Genomic DNA, 16,621 nt, shown 5'->3' on the forward strand with positions numbered 1-16,621 from the left:
CATTTTTAAGCACAAGCAAAACTAACGAGAAAGTAGTCCACAAGTCAACTATAATAAAACCGATTGGTAGTTAGCATCCAGAATGTCATGGATTCATAGCCACTGGCCACCTGGGGCCTTTCTATATGTCTGTTCTCCCCTGTTCTCTGACTTCCTCCCACAGTCTAAATGCATGAATCAGTTAGGTTAATTGGTTTATCAAGGTTGGACATAGGTGTGCAAGTGAGTGTAAATGGTTGTCTGTCTCTCTTTGGCAGCCCTCTGATGCCTCTAGGCCACTATTTTATCCTGATAATTGCCCAGATTTACTGTCCTAAAAGAAATCATAGGATCATCATTAATAATAATAATGATTAATAATAATAAAAGAAATAAATGAACGCATTTTCCTTTATTATTGTCAGTATTGTATTATTGTCATTGATGTTCATGCTGACAGCTCTGTGAAACTAGGGAATGAAACACTGTAAATCCCATTTTATTTGGGGGTGTCACTCATTGCAGTTTTGCAAAGGCATTCAAACGGTTTTCTTTACACAGAAGGTGGTGGAGATTGACATCCTGGGTTATGACATTAGCGAGACAGGTCTGTTTCTCTCAACTCATGTTTAATATAAGGGTTACTATTGTGAAGAGGCGTATTTGATCCCAAAACAGATTCCTTATCCCTAAACCTAACCAAGCAATTTGTAGTGCCTAAACTCAGAACAGCAAGTGAAAATGAAACAAACCAGCAAGAAACATAACATAAATATAAAGGTCCCAATAGGACCCTTGGCTGGCAAAGTTATTCCACTATGATTCCACTCCAACATCCTAATGAAGACTGTGAAGGCCTCTGAAAATGGGACAGTTCTCTCTTGGCAGCCGATATTGACACAAGTGGTACGTCAAGGCACTGCCACCAACAGGAAACCTCATGCATAAAAAGATAGGCCTTTTGAACTATAAGTAATTTCTTATATTAGAGTTTTACCTACTAGGAAAAGTGTATTGTCAGAGTTCATTTACACAGCAGTGCATCGTGATTAATGACAAATTCTGAACTTAGAGAGTTCTACAGGCTAGAAATAAGATAGACATGAGTAAACACAAAAAAGTTCAGATATATTTCATAGTGCTTGTGTAACCCAGCTGGAGAAACGGGTAAAAATATGATAAGCTTTATAATGTATTTGTTTAATTGCAGAATAGTTGCAAATAAAAGAATCAAGTCTTTTATTTGTTTTTTATTTTATTGTCGCAAGAGGTGATAATGTGAAAAAATTTGTTTATTTCCACACTTCCTGCTGTGCCGAGCAGGAACTTTTATTTTGAAGGTTAACAGGAAGTTTTGTGTTTTTACATGGCGTATTGTTACCGGCCACTCCAGGAAAAAGAAAAAATCAGACGCTATCTTGATTAGCAGCAGAAACTGTCTTGGTTACGGAAGCAAAGTTTCGTAAAAGTTGTTAAAAAGTGTTCAGAGGTTTTCGGCTAACATTTCAATAGTGAGTTGAATGTTAGACAGAACTGTCGAAATCAGCAGAGGTGGTGGCTACGTTAATAGCGTTCCACGTGTCTCAGTAAGCTAACTGATTTACCTTCTATGTTCAATGATCATGACAATGATGCTAATCATAGTAGTTAATGCATATTTCTCTACTGTGTCATGTCAATGATGAGTGTTTGTGTTATGAGGGAACAAATACAATTTGATAGCTTTTGTGCCAAATTTAGTGTAACATATGTTCTGAAGAAATTTAAGCGTTAACATTTGTATTTCATTTGTCTAATAATTGTGTTAAGTGTGTGTCTATTGCAACTATGTTGGTTAGACAGAAGTTCTAACATGAGTTACAATTTAATCTGTTAACTGAAGAGTACCACAATTTTTCAGGATGTAAGTAATTGCAAATTTCAGTTATTGTTGTTGAGTTTATGATTAAGTTGAATGTTGAAATAAGTGATAGATCAGAGACTATAAACCTGTTTTTAAAATACAGGTTAGGTCTTTTAGTGAGCTTTGAGCTCGACGAGAAAAGACCAGTGATTCCAATTGATGGCGAGCCTCCCAGTGTGATTTCCAGGACCCAGATCTGCACAACCAATCAGACGGCCAATGGTTTATCTGGTTTCTGGTAGGATTCCACCAGTCACTCCAACTGGCAACAGTGAACAGATAGAAAGAGTGCACTCTAGACTATAAAAACACTAAGTGTGAAACTTCACTGGACCCCTTTTTTTTCTGACTGACAGATCATTGCAGATCATTCCCTCATTCAATGTGTGTTTTGACTTGACTGACCCTCTACTCTACAAACTCTGAGGAACAAACCGAACTATAAGGTTGCAACCTAACAAATACTTTCAAAGGGTCAATTTCAATAATTAAGGACAATGCATTTTATTTCTATTTCTATTTTAATTTTATTTTCTAGTTGTTTTTCTATGAAAATGTTGTGAAACTGTTACTGTTGAAACTAAAGTCACAGTTAACTGAAATTTCTGTGTGTTATGATTATTCGCACTCATGTCCAGCTCCTCCCCGAACCTAGAGTGAGGTGTACTTACCCAGGAGTGGGTTACACTTGTCTTAGGTATGTTTCTCTTTAGAAAAAACAATAATAAAGTAAAACTTTAACACAATTCAGCTACATACTAAACTTAGGGGACAAAATCAAAGTATTGTTCCTATTGCACTAGCATCCATATGATACAAATACCAGCGGTGGTATACTATTGATATTTGGATCAACCTGTATTGATGTCATAGTGACTTCGGCATATAGCAAGCAAGCTCATGAACTTCTTTTGGAGTCCAGCTTTAGTTAAACTAAAGGTTTGCTGTTTTGGAGATTTAGCCCTGGCATCATTCTCCTCTTCAACGGGCCAGCAGTGTTGCTGATCTGAGCTTGCAATTTCTGTTTTCCTAGGTATCCTTTTTAGCATTAGCATTCAAATCAATGCTAATGCTACTACAAATACACTGAAGACATACATTTTCTTTATTCTTTTTCCCCCAGTGCATTTATCACGCATCAAATAATTGATGCACTGGGAGAATTTTGTGACTCAATCTCTTTGCCAAGCACCCTTTGACACGAAAACTGGAGGAGCAAGGATCAAATAACTAACCACTTCTACCTTTTAAGCCACAGCCAATCTATATCAGGGTTTAGATTCTTACACAATACTTGTTAGTAGCATCACTTCGTTGTTTTGGTCTCTGCGAATAAGTACGGAGAACATAGAAAACAGCCAGCCTTATCCTCAGAGGATCTCAACTCTAACCCTCTAGTCAGTTTCATTTCCAACACAGTCTCCTAGAGTAGAGACAAATAACACCACCTAAAAGAAATCCTAATTGTTTCTGACTGACTCTTGTCAGGATTTATTGCAGAAGCATCAAGAAATTTGAACCTGCATGTGTAAAACAACAAAGGATTATTGATGATATTTGTCCAACTGGAACTTCAACAGACATGCACTTTTGTCTTTCTTCAAACATCCAAGACGAAGCTCCTCATAGGCATGGGGACATGCAACATCATCATTTTCTTGTTTTTGTAATATGCTGAGACATATCTACAACAAAAACAAAACCACTACTGGGTTTCAGCAAAATATAACCCACAAGGTTTCAAGCTAGTAATTTAGTAAGTCAAACTGTGAAGAAAACACCAAAGCTAATCTCTTTCAAAAGCCTTGAGTCACGAATAAGCTAAATCTGTATTTAGCATGAGACTTATAATTCTAGGCAGGCGCTGCTGTGATGTCACATCATCGATTTTCACTCCGTGTCTTTCAGAGCAGACGGAGCTCTCAGAGCTATTGTTTGTTTATTTACGGTGGTCTTTTTTCCCTCCATGTTGGTTGAAAAGAAAAAAAAAGATACAGAAGACCGGCGAAAGGGATGATAAGATAAGGAGTAAGGCGGTTATACAGAGAGGCACATGATATGGGCACATTTGTGCACATGCACTCATGCACACGGAGAAACACACACACACACACTCAGACACACAGACCATCAGCCTAATTACTAGCGACAGGAAGGCAGCTAGGGGAAACGGCTACAGCCATGGCCACTTCCACTGTGGTGCACTGCTGGCATTATGCCCTATTTATGCATTTAACACACACACACACACAAGCACACATGTGTATATATACACATTAAAATGCTCTCATTTAGCACACATTCACACACACACACACACACACACATCAGTGCAGAAACAAGAACAGCTGCATTCATGCACATAATGGGCTCTCAGATAAAGAAATGCACCAAGACGCATGCAGAGACATGGAAAAGGAAAATGAAATTACATGGTTGGTAGTGTTATCACTTACAGTGATTCAGCACCATGGACCTAACCACATGTGCAGTAATAGAGATAAAAACAGACACACTTGCACTCCACATACAGACAGATATGCAGTCGTACAATGGCAAGTCCTGGGGCGCAGGCTTCTTAGTATTTTAATTGCATGTGTATTTTGACAGGATAATTTCAAGAACAGGACACTGTCTGCCCACTAGTGCCTTTCTGTATTCACTTAACGATCACTCAAATGCATCTTTAATGACCTGAGAGACGCATTTATTCAGTTTTATAACAGTCTGATGCATGCGTCTATATTTGTGCACGTATCTGAGCTTTGTATTTAAATGCAGGATCACCTACACAAATGGAAACTTTCAGAGGTCATCCACAGTGTAATATTTGTGAATCCATTAGGCTGTCACAGGGACTGATAGAGTCCCCATGGAAACAATTACTGAATAATCCAGCTATTATATTTTTAATCTCTAGATTGGAGCTCATAGTCGTTTATTGCATGGATTCATTAAGTTGACTTATGAATTGTGTTTTATCTTGGGTTCTATATCGGTGCTCATATGATAGATATGTGATGATTTGCGAGAAACTAGAAAATGTTTATTGTAACATACAGGGAGTGCAGAATTATTAGGCAAGTTGTATTTTTGAGGAATAATTTTATTATTGAACAACAACCATGTTCTCAATGAACCCAAAAAACTCATTAACATCAAAGCTGAATGTTTTTGGAAGTAGTTTTTAGTTTGTTTTTAGTTTTAGCTATTTTAGGGGGATATCTGTGTGTGCAGGTGACTATTACTGTGCATAATTATTAGGCAACTTAACAAAAAACAAATATATACCCATTTCAATTATTTATTTTTACCAGTGAAACCAATATAACATCTCCACATTCACAAATATACATTTCTGACATTCAAAAACAAAACAAAAACAAATCAGCGACCAATATAGCCACCTTTCTTTGCAAGGACACTCCAAAGCCTGCCATCCATGGATTCTGTCAGCGTTTGGTTCTGTTCACCATCAACATTGCGTGCAGCAGCAACCACAGCCTCCCAGACACTGTTCAGAGAGCTGTACTGTTTTCCCTCCTTGTAAATCTCACATTTGATGATGGACCACAGGTTCTCAATGGGGTTCAGATCAGGTGAACAAGGTGGCCATGTCATTAGTTTTTCTTCTTTTATACCCTTTCTTGCCAGCCACGCTGTGGAGTACTTGGACGCGTGTGATGGAGCATTGTCCTGCATGAAAATCATGTTTTTCTTGAAGGATGCAGACTTCTTCCTGTACCACTGCTTGAAGAAGGTGTCTTCCAGAAACTGGCAGTAGGACTGGGAGTTGAGCTTGACTCCATCCTCAACCCGAAAAGGCCCCACAAGCTCATCTTTGATGATACCAGCCCAAACCAGTACTCCACCTCCACCTTGCTGGCGTCTGAATCGGACTGGAGCTCTCTGCCCTTTACCAATCCAGCCACGGGCCCATCCATCTGGCCCATCAAGACTCACTAATCAAGACTCCATAAAACCTTAGAAAAATCAGTCTTGAGATATTTCTTGACCCAGTCTTGACGTTTCAGCTTGTGTGTCTTGTTCAGTGGTGGTCGTCTTTCAGCCCTTCTTACCTTGGCCATGTCTCTGAGTATTGCACACCTTGTGCTTTTGGGCACTCCAGTGATGTTGCAGCTCTGAAATATGGCCAAACTGGTGGCAAGTGGCATCTTGGCAGATGCACGCTTGACTTTTCTCAGTTCATGGGCAGTTATTTTGCGCCTTGGTTTTTCCACACGCTTCTTGCAACCCTGTTGACTATTTTGAATGAAACGCTTGATTGTTCGATGATCACGCTTCAGAAGCTTTGCAATTTTCAGACTGCTGCATCCCTCTGCAAGATATCTCACTATTTTTGACTTTTCTGAGCCTGTCAAGTCCTTCTTTTGACCCATTTTGCCAAAGGAGAGGACGTTGCCTAATAATTATGCACACCTGATATAGGGTGTTGATGTCATTAGACCACACCCCTTCTCATTACAGAGATGCACATCACCTAATATGCTTAATTGGTAGTAGGCTTTCGAGCCTATATAGCTTGGAGTAAGATAACATGCATGAAGAGGATGATGTGGACAAAATACTCATTTGCCTAATAATTCTGCACTCCCTGTACTCTAAAAAGCAGTATACCCACAATATACAACTGAGGGCTGAAACACTGACAAAATGACTAGCTATTTTAGATCCTCATATTGATGGAGTTAGTAAGAGTTGGTTAGCTTTTAAACAGTTCAAACAAAGAGACCTAGAGGCCATTAAGCGATTGCCTTACAACCATCAGTCACTAGGGAAAAACCTGTATTAACAGCTGGCTGGTGCAGATTGCTGGCAGTCGCTAGGTGGCTGTAAAGTGGTATACGGTCCTGCACCAAAAAACCTTGTGACTGCATTGGTAGCAGATTGCCACAGTTGCAAACTTTTGCTAAATATGCTAACTACTTGTAAAGCACTTTGAGAAGTGCAAATCAGAAAAGGAAAAGGTTTGCCTTCAAATTAGAATTTGGAATTTTTGAATTGTGTCGGTTTCATCAGTCAGACACAACCTTTACTTTGAAGGCAAAGTTTACATGCAGCATAGCATATAATCTCTTGTCTCGCACTGTTTTGTTGTTGTTTTTTCTTTTTTCTTTTTTGTGCTTACTGATGACATCATGAGCCAGTCTGAGCTCTAACCTCCCAGAAATAGTAAAACTAAAACAATTCACTGAAAATGTATCCAAAAATAAAACACAATTAAATCAGTATACTCCTTACAGATTTTCCACAGATTCATGAAATGTCCGTTTTCTAACCACTCTTGGATCGCAATACTAGCAAAACCGAAGAACTCACAATGACGGTTTTGGTGCACCAACCTCTTGGTGACTGATTTCAGCTAGTGACTATTCTCTAACTGGCTGCAATAGAATACACATTTTCCCTAGCAACTGGCATTTGCAAGCAGTCTCTACACCATATGTTTGGTTCCTGACGCAAAAATATATACTAATCCTCTGATAAAGCACACTTTGTGTAGCTAACTGTTAAAAAGATAATCTTAGCAATAGATTAGGAAGATAGTTTAGTTTGCTAAGGCAATTACAAACACACTGTTATTTATTATTCTAGTACATTACAATTTGTAATATTACCAAATGATTTAGGTACTTTGCAGAAATTTGAGACATTAAAGCTAATTTGATTTGAACCAAATGAGTGAACCAAGTCTTGCTGCATGTGTAGGCTAACTAAGTGTGATGATTCCACAGTTTTCCCATTCTTCGCGATGCCTCAGTGCTGGCGAGATCCACTTTTTTCTCCTAAAAGGCTCGGGTCTTTTGAATGTTTGGTTCTGGGTTCTTTGTCTTGTCTTGATATTATGCCACACTGCCTTAAGGGCCTTGACACCCTTGAGGCATGCTTCAGTTTTTGCTAGCAGAGAGATTTTGCATTGTGAGAAGAGGCCTGCATGTAAATTCTAAGGAGAGCCACAAGCTGTTTTCCCTTCCTGTGGTGGTGGTGGTGGTGGATGTTAATTAGGCCCGTCTCCATGAAAAATTGCCAAATAAATACATAAATAAGAGAGAAGATGATTGATTGCTGGTCACATCAGAGATGGTTAATGTCATTTGCATGTCCGTGATATGCCATCGGTTTGGAGAAAGAAACACTCAGTGATTCACTTGACTGAGACTCTTTCACAGGTTAAAACTGACAACTAGTAAACAAAACATATTAGCTCGGAAAGCAAATATCACAGAGCACTACAGCTTTTTAAGTTGACATTTTAAAAACAAACAAGATGACAACCATGCTGGTTACTCTGTGTGACTGCAGTTTGTTTAGATACTGCTTTCTGCTAACATTAGCCTACCTTTTATACAATGACAATAGCACTGTATAAAAAACATGATTGACATTATCCTGATATATTGCAGACATAATATGTTTGTGTGTGTGTGTGGGGGGGGGGGGGGGGGGGGGGGGATTGTGTTGCTTACATTGTTGAGATATACATTGCTGTGCTTGAGAGTCACCATCTACCGGAACCAAATTCCTTGTATGTGTCTGTGCATATACATGGCCAATAAATGCGATTCTGATTCTGATAATGATTAGCATTTCAACCATCATTTGCCATGCTAGCATGCTGACAGTGAGTAATTAGCAGTACACATTCTAGAGCTTTTAAATGTTTCCTTTTCAGCATAGAAACTCTGCAGGAAAACAAGAGTCTCTACAAAACACTTCAGCAATCAGTTACAAATATTTCAGTGTGGTAGCCCAACTGATTACCTTCTAAAACCCTGTTAATACTATAGCTAAAAACTTAGAAAAGGGGGATAAGTGAAATGACCCTTACTTGCATACGCTGCAGTGTAAATATTGAGAACAGTAAAAAGGAACCACAATGCACATATAGACAATGGCAAAGACAAACCCTCAGGTCGTCAACACTGTGACGCTCTCACACAATTTATTTCCTGGCAATAGCTTCAGACTTTCAACTAGAGCACATCTGAAAGCATTGAAGTGGAAAGTGCAGTCAATAAGGGTTTGTCAGGCTGGCACATACGATCCTCCATGCTGCCTGATGTAACATTGGAGTAGCAACTGATGTCCTTTCACTGTATTCAGCTGTCAATATAAAGGGTTTTATAGACAGCTCATACAGCGCATGCACAGCCAGTACCCACTGTTAAAGCTTTTCCAACATGCCTGTACCCAGCAAACTAAAGCTAAAAACACTGCCCTGGAGATTTACATCAAACTGCACTTTCTGTATTTCTCTTTGATTTGTGTCTTCCACCTGGAGCATTAGGAAATTTGGAACGCTGAGCTCAGTTTCACTAAAAACAGTCTGAATACTGACAGACCTATTGAATCAAGAAATCGTTTAAATAGAACCTGTCTGACAAAGTGAAGCAGGCTAAAAGCAACACATTAGAGCCATTACCCACACATGGCGAACTGACCAAAATTACTCCAAGAGCACATGGATGACTCATCCAGGAGGTCACAAAACCAGGCTTCACATGTCTCAGTTAAGGTCAGGGTTCATGATTCAGACTGGGAAGAGACTGGGCAAAAATAACATCTATGGGAGCATTCAAGTAGAAAAACAGTGCTAACCAAAAAGAGCACAAAGGCTCATCTCACATTTGCCCTAAAACATCTTGATGATCCCCCAAGACTTTTGGAAAAAATAGTCTGTGGACTGATGAGACAAAAGCAGAACTTTTTGAAAGGTTTGTGTCGCATTAAATCTGGCATAAAACTAACACAGCATTTCGGAAAAGAAACATCATACCAACAGTACAATATGGTAGTCGTAGTGTGACTGTCTGGGGGTGTTTGCGGTGTCATGACCTGGATGACTTGCTTTGGTAAATGGAACCATATATTCATCAGTCAACCAAAACATCCCGAAGGAGAATGTCCAGCTACCTGTTCGTGACCTCAAGCTGTAGTGAAGTTGGGCAGGACAATGATCCAAAGCACACCAGCAAGTTTACCTTTGAGACTAGTCAAAGTCCTAACCAGAATCCGATTGAGATGCTGCGGCATGACCTTAAAAACACAGTTCATGGTCGAAAACCCTCCAATGTGGCTAAATTACAACAATTCTACAAAGAAGAGCGGGCCAAAATTCCTCCATAGCGCTGTAGAAGACTCATTGCCAGTTATCGCAAATGCTTGATTGCATTTGTTGCTGTTAAGGGTGGTCCAACTGGTCATTAGGTGTGGTTAAGTGTGACAGAACGGGGGCAAAAACAGTTTTTGACAGCACCGTATCTAAAGCAAAGACAGAGGAGTCCGATTGTGAAGCAGTAAGCTGAGCGATTTTCTGTTCACATGTAGGTTTTCAGGAAAGGGATGCAAGTAGAGTGGCTCTGACTGACCAATAAAGGAACACTGCTTCAACATGCCAATCACAAGGTAAGACCTTCCTTGCCACTTACCCTAGGACCATAATTCACAAAATGGACATGTCATGTTCCAGTGAATAACATTTAAAATTGTTGACTGAGGCCATACGTGTAAATGTCATAGATTTAGTAAGACAGAGGCTTGTTTTTTTCTTTTGACTTCTATATAATCAAATTTATGTCTGTGGTTGCCAAACACCATAGAAAGAGCTGAATCAACAACACAGAACAGAGAATTCTCTAGAATACCATGCCACTTCTTTTCCTGTGTACATCTTTAGACCCACCAAGGTTAAATCTTTTATGCGGGACAAACTTGTCTGCCCGGAAAGCAGATTGGTGTTGGAATTTTGTATTCATCCTTTTCATGCATTCTGAGTCTTTTTTTGTTTTCTGTTTTTGTGTGTGTGTGTGTGTGTGTGTGTGTGTGTGTGTGTGAGAGAGAGAGAGAGAGAGAGAGAGAGCTAATACAGTAAAGTTTTACTGTTTAGCTACTCCTTAACAAGGAATATTGCTGCTGTTGCACACCTTATCTGACTGCCCTTGGTGTCATCATGAAATAACAATGCAGTGCACACGTCCAGCCACACGAAGAGAAAGTGAGAGACTGAAAGAGGGGGAGGAAGGCAAAGAGAAAGGAGGGTGCCTCACAAATTACTGCTCCTGCTTTCATGACATCGGAGGGGGGCTTATTTGGTTCACTTCGAATGTCAGAGATGGACAAGAAAAAGAACGAGAGAGAGCGCGGGAGATAAGGGACCAACTGTGGGGAGAAGATGTACTCTGTACAACGACTGAATAAAAGTGGGGAGATTTGGACAAGGATTTCTCCTTCCATCCGTTGCTGCATTAATTCAGAAGCTTTGCTCTGTTTACCGAGAATGCGCTGACATTTTCTCCTTGCAGCCTTTGTCGTGCTGTCATGCAATCACAGCCTTGGATGTAACACAGTAATTATAAAAGTCAATATTGAAAAGATCATCATGCAAATTGGTGTGTGCATTGGGAGTGATGATGCGATGCAAATTCTATTAGCATAATTTGGTCTATCTAAACAAAATCGGTGCTTGGTGTCAATCATACAGCTTGATGAACTGTAATGGTTAACCCTAAAATCAATGAATAACATTCCAAACTATTAAACAATCACACATATCACAAATGGGTTATCCCACTGTCCATTTGCTCGTTACTTTTATAAGCTTTAATCAGCGCACTGGTTTGAATTTTGCAGATTTGCATTGTGGAATTGTGCTACAGGCAAGTTGTCTTCTCTCCTGTTTCCCCCATCTCTCTTATCTCAAACTCCAGGGTCCTTTCTGTTACTTTTGGTGAGTTGGCAGCTAATGTCCAACCCTGACGAGAACCACTTGTGAGGACAATTCCAATTTCACAGCAGGTGGGAAAACAACACTTTTATCCGACTGAAATTGTTCAATTAGCTCCAAATAAAGTCAAACATTTATCTGCTTCCTCCAGGGGTTATGGATGAAGAAGTGAAAAGAGAAGAAAAGACCTTGATTTTGCCCATTTTGGGCATGCTATGATTTTTAATTACCCAGCGGAAGGAGTCTTTTATTGAGCTACACGGCTTCACACTGTCACCTGTCCTCTCTAATTGTGCGTCTTCACTCCTGAGGGGAGTTGGAGGGGAATGTAATTACAGTGAGATCAATAGTCAAGCATCAACGATGACACAGTAACGATTCATATTATATGCAGATTGATTCATTTCCGGACATTGTTTAGTTTAATTTAATGGAAGTCTGCACGCTTGAGGGGGGCAATTTTCTGACATTCAGAGAACGGGGCTATAAAGACAATTATACGGGTAAGTTTAATTGTCTGGGAACTATATGGACTGATTAAATACCACAGTAAGAGCAACTAACAGCAGCGTTTAGGGTAATTTTGGAGGCATGTCGGACACTTACAAAGTCAGTTAATTTTATGATTTTTTTAAAGGTTTTACAAAAGGTCTTGCTAATGCTTGAGAAAACCATTTTCTGTAAAGCAACACTGTAAGTAAAGTGGAGTCGTGATAGCAGTTCACTGAAACTCAAATGCTAATTGTCAACAGACTGTATTTTCAGGCACCTTTCAAAACACTCAAGGTCACTTTGTACAGAACAGTTAAAAATAATAAGAATAAATAAAAATACCTGGCAAGACAAGAGTTAGTGTTACGGATGTGCATGGGAATTCCAAAGGCGAGGAGTAGAGCAACTGATGGCTCTAGACCCCGTGGTCTTGAAATTAGGGAACGGACATACTGTAAGCTGGAGGGCGGAAGAAGAAGACCTGACAGTATCAATGGGTGTGCTGACATGCAGAAATTTTAGAGCGGTACTGCAGCAAGGTTATGGATTGCCTTAACGGTGAAGAACAGAATCTTGAAATCAATATGATATTTAACCAGAAGACGATGGAGCTGCTGAATGACACTTGTGACTAACGGAAAGCGTTCTGGTGATGATACGAGCACCAGAGTTCTGGACCAGTTGAAGTGCATGGACTTGAAAGAAAGACGAAAAAGAAGAGAGTTAAAATAATCAAGGTATCGTAACCAAGGTGTGAACAACGATGGCAATACTGTTAGGTGAAAGAGATGGATGGAGGCAATTAATGTTACAAAGATGGATGTGTGTTATTGATGTGCACTTAAAAAGAAAGCATAAAAACAGATCAAAGCAAAGATGCCACCTAGAATCGATGCCTGATGGCAGGATCTCAAAAATTCTTGAAAAGGTAGTTTACAAACAATTAATGTCCTTTTAGAAGAACATGGTATTTTAGAAGTTTTCCAATCTGGTTTTAAAGCTTTATATAGTACCGAATCTGCCCTTTTAAGAGTTTTCAATGATGTGTTTTTAGCAACTGACTCAGGTGACTGTTATTATCGTGCTTTTAGATTTAACTGCTGCCATATCATAACAGTTATGATCCACTGTTATGATACAGTGGATCATAACATTTTAATTTCCCATTTAGAGCAGTTGGTGGATGTTAGGAGTACCACACTGCAGTGGTTTAGATCCTATTTGGCAGAGCGAACTTTCTCTGTGAAACATCGCCTTTGCCTCCGCGAACACATCGGACTACAAACACGCACATTACCAACTCCGGAAGACGATCAAAGCAGCCAAACGTGAGTACAGGGACAGGGTGGAGCAACAGTCTGACAACCCTCGGAGTATGTGGCAGGGACTAAACACGATCGCAAACTTTAGAGGGAAAACCAGCACACCGCAGACCACGGCTTCTCTGTGTGAGGATCTAAACGTATTCTACGCTAGATTCGACACAGCGAACACCATGAGACCGGACAGTGTGCGCACCGCGGATGACGTCAGTGCGCACACTGTGTCTGAGGAGGATGTGGGGAGGTGCTTCAGGAAGGTGAACGCACGCAAAGCTACTGGTCCGGACAGGATTCCCGGCCGCGTCCTCAAGTCATGCGCAGCTCAGCTGGCTGGAGTGTTCACGCACATCTTCAACCTTTCCCTCTCTCTGTCTGTAGTCCCAGCCTGCTTCAAAATGGCCACCATCGTCCCTGTACCCAAATCCTCCACCATCTCCTCATTGAACGACTGGCGACCTGTAGCCCTGACCCCCATCGTAAGCAAATGCTTCGAGAAGCTGGTCAGGGACTTCATCTGCTCTGCACTACCCGACTCACTGGACCCTCTACAGTTCGCATACCGCCACAACAGGTCCACTGATGATGCCATAGCCCTGACACTACATACTGCCCTGTCACACCTGGAGAAGAGAGACATGTATGTGAGAATGCTGTTTGTAGATTACAGCTCAGCATTCAATACCATCGTTCCCTCGAAGCTGGACAGGAAACTGCAGGATCTAGGACTGAGCAGCTGGGTCTTATCACCAACAGTGATGAGACAGCTTACAGGGAGGAGGTCAGCGCCCTGACCCACTGGTGTCAAGACAACCATCTCACCCTCAACGTCGCAAAGACAAAGGAGTTGATAGTGGACTTCCGGAGGTGCAGAGAAGTACACACCCCCATCACCATCAGCGGCGCTGCTGTGGAGAGAGTGAGCAGCTTCCGGTTCCTTGGTGTACATCTGGCTGAGGATCTTACGTGGTCAGTACACACAAACAAAACAGTGAAGAAGGCGCAGCAGCGCCTCTTCTTTCTCAGGAGACTGAAAAGATTCGGCATGAGCCCTCGCATCCTCAGGACCTTCTATCACTGTGCCATTGAGAGCATCCTCACTGGATGCATCACCACCTGGTATGGCAACAGCACCGCCTACAACTGCAAAGCTCTCCAGCGAGTAGTGCGGTGCTCTGAACGGATAATTGGAGGTGAGCTTCCCTCCCTCCAAGACATCTACAGGAAGCGGTGCCTGAGGAAAGCGGGGAGGATCATCAAGGACTCCAGTCACCCCAGCCATAAACTGTTCAGACTACTTCCATCAGGAAGGAGGTTCTGCAGCATCCGGTCCCGTACCAGCAGACTGAGAGACAGCTTTTTCCACCAGGCCATCAGACTGCTGAACACGTCATAGACACCTCACCTTCACTACTGGAACTTTAACATTATGCACTCCATACTGTACAGCAATGCCACTGTTTTGCACATGTCTCAACTCTGTATATTTTTATATATTTTATTTATTGTTTACTCTATTTAATTTGTAAAATATGTGTACACACACACACACACACACACACGTGTAGAAAAATATTTAGTATACACATCCAGAAATGCATATACTATTATATATTGTACATATATTTATTAGTTTCAGATGTAGCCATTCTTGTATTTTGCTTGTTTACATTATTGTATTTTGCACAACTCTGTTGGTTGTGAAGCTCGCACACAAGAATTTCACTCACATGTGCTGTACCAATGTACCTGCACATGTGATGTGATAATAAAAAAAGTGATTTGATTTGGTGAGTTTGTATCCTCTGCTGGTCAAAGGAGCTTGCAAAGAAAAGCGTCTGGACTTCTTTAAGTTACTTGAAGACGTTTCACCTCTCATCCGAGAAGCTTCTTCAGTTCTAAGGTCAAATGGTGGAGAATCCCAGATATAAACCTAGTGGGAGTAACCCCCCACAGAGGGACAAAAGGACCCCCTGATGATCCTCTAATCGCCTGAGCCAAGGTGTGAAACTGGGTGTGGGTCCCAATCAGCCAGAGTTTCGGGTGAGTTCATTGTGAAACCTGGCCCCACCTTATCATGCGAATTCCTGAGGTCAGATGGCCCAGGATGTGAGTGGGCGTTAAGGCGTCTGGGAAGGGATCTCAAAACTGGATTATAGATGGCAGAGAGTTGGTGTCGTAAACCCCCCGCCTCTGTTCAAAGATGGTCACTCACAGTGGACATAGATGGCTTCTTTCACTCCTCTTTCAAACCATCTGTCCTCTCTGTCCAAAATGTGAACATTGGCATCCTCGAAAGAGTGTCCTTTATGCAGATGGACTGCTGAGTCTTGTCCTGTGGAGGTGGCGCTTCTGTGTTGTGCCATGCACTTGTGAAGTGGCTGTTTGGTCTCTCCAATGTAGAGGTCTGGGCATTTCTCGCTGCACTGTACAGCATACACCACATTGTTAAGTCTGTGTTTTGGCGTTTTGTCTTTCGGGTGAACCAGTTTTTGTCTGAGCATGTTGCTGGGTCTGAAATGCACCGGGATGTCATGCTTGGAGAAAACTCTCCTGAGTTTTTCTGATACACCGGTTACATAGGGGATGACAATGTTGTTGCGTCTGTCCTTCTGGTTCACCCGAAAGACAAAACGCCAAAACACAGACTTAACAATGTGGTGTATGCTGTACAGTGCAGTGAGGAATGCCCAGACCTCTACATTGGAGAGACCAAACAGCCACTTCACAAGCGCATAGCACAACACAGAAGAGCCACCTCCACAGGACAAGACTCAGCAGTCCATCTGCATCTTAAGGATAAAGGACACTCTTTCGAGGATGCCAATGTTCACATTTTGGACAGAGAGGACAGATGGTTTGAAAGAGGAGTGAAAGAAGCCATCTATGACCATCTTTGAACAGAGGCGGGGGTTTACGACACCAACTCTCTGCCATCTATAATCCAGTTTTGAGATCCCTTCCCAGACGCCTTAACGCCCACTCACATCCTGGGCCATCTGACCTCAGGAATTCGCATGATAAGGTGGGGCCAGGTTTCACAATGAACTCACCCGAAACTCTGGCTGATTGGGACCCACACCCAGTTTCACACCTTGGCTCAGGCGATTAGAGGATCATCAGGGGGTCCTTTTGTCCCTCTGTGGGGAGTTACTCCCACTAGGTTTATATCTGGGACTCTCC

The sequence above is a fragment of the Astatotilapia calliptera genome, chromosome 23, assembly GCF_964374335.1.
Source record: "Astatotilapia calliptera chromosome 23, fAstCal68.1, whole genome shotgun sequence".
NCBI classification, from domain to species: Eukaryota; Metazoa; Chordata; class Actinopteri; order Cichliformes; family Cichlidae; genus Astatotilapia; species Astatotilapia calliptera.